The sequence below is a fragment of the Pinus tabuliformis genome, chromosome X (genome assembly GCF_031772625.1).
Source record: "Pinus tabuliformis cultivar Carrire ecotype Pingquan chromosome X, CPIR1, whole genome shotgun sequence".
Classification (NCBI taxonomy): Eukaryota; Viridiplantae; Streptophyta; class Pinopsida; order Pinales; family Pinaceae; genus Pinus; species Pinus tabuliformis.
The window spans coordinates 1,159,214,767-1,159,218,391 of NC_142308.1; positions in this window are offsets into that span (position 1 = coordinate 1,159,214,767).

Consider the following 3,625-nt stretch of genomic DNA (forward strand, 5'->3'; position numbering starts at 1 on the left):
TCAAATTTGTTGAGTATTGTATCAAAACTAAAGGATTTCAAGATCATCTCCTGATTTCAACCACTCAGAAACTGTCATTTTATGTCCAGGGCTTGAAGAGTTTAGACTGGAAAACATGCCAAGATTAGCGATAGGAGCATAGACAAAGGTAGTTTCTGGTTTAGGAAAAATGATATCACCAGGATTCTTCAATTTTGATTGAAGAGTAGTAGGAACAACATCGAAAGGCAATCGATCTTGAGGATCTGAGAAATAAGTAGTAGCTTTAAAAGTAGGATCAAGATTGCTTTTCTTTTTCGGAATTTCAACAAAAGTAGAGACAACCCAAACTTGTTTCTTTACTACTTCAAGTGATGTTTTTAAGCTTGTCATCATATCCTGATTCTTATCTGCTACTGAATGTACTTTGCCAATCCATTTGGAATTATCATTAATCCTTTTTTCTAAAACATCAATAGTTTTAGCAATATGCAAATCATTTGATCAAAGAGTTTTTATTCCATCTAGTAATTGATCTTTGGTAAAATCTACCTTTTGAAGAATTTTATCAATTATTTCTTGGAGCATTTTATTTTCTTTGGCTGCATATTGATGATTTCTTTCTAGATGTTTAATCAAACTATCTAGAGCAAGATTTGTCCATTTTGTTGCTGCACCCGATTCCCCATCTAAAAGATGAGACTGGTCAAACTGAAGTGGAAGTAACTTAAAAATCTTATCATCTTGTCCGATAACAAGATTTTTCCAAGGAGGAATTACTGTCTCAGTGCTAAGAATAGTGCCATCTATTAATTCCCATTTTTCTTGTGGCACTTCTGTCTGTAAGGCTGGCCCTTGCATCATATTCACTCTAAGGGTTTGACAGATGTGTTCTAACAAAAGATGCCCTTTCATCATAACTGACTGTAAATGTTTAGGAACATTTGATTTTTGCAACATATTTTTATATTTATCATCTATGTGAGGGATGATAAGAGGTCCAGGAATTTCAACTGGATTTTCCTTAATCTTTGTTTTTATATCTTCACAAGATAGATTCTTGAACTTTTTGACCAATGCCATTTCTACTTCATTTGTACTTGGATAATAAAATTCTTAAAAGGAAATCCATTGGTTATTCGGTTCCATCCAAGCTTTCCAATTTTTATTGTTTACTTTGTTGATTGTTGACCTATCTTTCTTTGAATAGTTTTCATTTCTTCACAGTATATATACTCTTATTGATGAGTATACAGATCCCAGTTAAACATTTTTTATACCATTCATTTTAGGGATCATAAGGACTTATTCCTTTGTATATCTTAAGAAATTGAATGATTTCTTCATCAGAAGGAAGTTGTATTTTACTAGGAATCTTATTCCTAGGATCCAATTTGTAGCTGTGGATTTCTTATGGATATCCTAAACCTTTTGTAATAGATATTCCTACTGATTGAAGCAAAATTTCTTCATGAGCTGAAAAAGGAGTACACTTTGTGTATTCCTATGTTTGATTTCCAGAACTTGGAACAAAACAAATCATGTTTATTCTTCTTCTATCTTTATCCTGTTCTTATTTTTCATGGGGTTTTGGAAGACTAGGAGTTTGCTGACAAAAGTTAGGAGAACAATGAGGATGATTACATACAGATGGTCATCCATACACTCATACGGTAGTGGGACCTAGACACAGGTGCAACTCCCGCTATGAGTTCAATGGGAAAATTCAGATCCCTCTAAGGAAGTAGTCAGGTAATATCATCCAGAAAAACAACTTGAAATTCTTGTACCACAGGTAAGCTTTCCAAGGTGGTCATCTTTTCTTTTGAGTTGGTATAGCCTACCTGCACAACATAAATATGGCAACCTTTCCTCATACATTTAGCTAGTTGTGATGCAGTCACAGGCCTTAATTTTAAAGCTCTTTTTACACCTTGAACTTCCAATCTAACACCATCTTCATTCAAATAATTGATTCTTTTGGTTTTGTAGTCAACTAATGACCAATGGATTTCCAGCCAATCCATACCCATTAAAACATCATATGATCCTAGGGGTATAATGTTCAAATTCATAGAGATGGACTAATCTTCTAGTGTTACTGTGCAACTATTGACTCTTGCGGTCACTCTTCATTTAGCCCCAATGGCTAGTTGGACTATCCATGGTTGTTTAAATTTATTTGACTGTAAATGACATTGGTCTACTATCATCGTGCTAATATAACTCAAACTTTCTCCAGGATCAATTAAGATAGATACGAGGTCATTAAAATTATTACCTTCAAATTCTACCATAGTCAATTGATACTCCTCTTAGTGGTCTTCTAACACAACATTGATCCTAGGCAGACTCCTTGCAACTTCACCCACAGTAGAAGCTTCTTGGATTTGAGCTACTAGTTCTACTCCCTTCTATTGAGGGCAATTTTTGAAATAGTTTGGCCCTCCACAACCCCAACATTGTAGTTGGGGTCTAACCATTATCTCTACTTCATCATGCATGTTATACTATTCTAGGGTTTTTCCTTCATTTCAATGTCTATGTTTTTTGTGGAACTTCCTCACATGTTTGTTTTAAATTCACCCAAAAGTTCTATTTTTTGTCTCTTTGAATTCTTATGGTGAGGTACATTATCAGACTCTTCTCCATTTCTATCCTGATGTCCTTCAGATTCCATATTATCATCCTTTTGCCTATGATTTCTAGTTCTGTTGTCAAGGTCTGGAATAGGATCTCTTTGTCTTTGATTCTTCCTGTCAGAAAGGCTCTTCATTATCTCTTCATGTTCTTGCATCAATTTCTCACTATACCCTCTTAGCCTTGCCATTTCATCTTTCAACTATTGTACGGTTTCGTATAGCATTGTATTAACATTCTAGGTCACCTCTCTAAGTTGGACCCACATCTTAGGGTGTCTTTCTACTGATGTATTAGGACCAACCCACATACCTGATCTTGGTGGGGTGTACTCGGTTCTTGTCATAGTTTTTCTTAACTCATTGTTGAAAAAAAGAACAAATTTTTTTAATTCATTTTGTAAGATCATACAATTGCAACCAACTCCCAAATTCCATAGCATTGAAACCATGGCTCTCATACCACTTGTAATGTCACTATAGCATAATTTTTTTTTTGACCACTACTACACATGTATATATGAATGCCACATAACTTTGATCAAACACATACATGTAAAAATTTGTAGTTTCGAGGTGTAAGGCCTTTAATGTCCTTATTTATGTTCGCATTCTATATAACATGGACGTCATATTACTTGTATAAAATGTATTGAAACTATATTATATTGGCAATTATCCTTAACTCGATCACAATAATTATTTTATCATTGGTGGAATAGACCATGGCATATTAATATGGAATATAAACCTCCCAACATCGAAGTGTCTAGAAGTTTCATCGTTTCCGTCAATTTAACATCCGTAGCTCAGGATTTTCGACCCCATCAACAATGCTCCCTTAATCTATTGATGGAATGGCGATGAGCGCTAATATTGTAGCAAGGATGCTACAACTCCTGTGCTACTAACTTTTCTTACCAACCCGGGGTTTGTACAAACCTGGAGGTGATAATGCCATATGCACAAGTAAAAGTGAAGGTCATCCCTGTTGTCACTGTTCATCT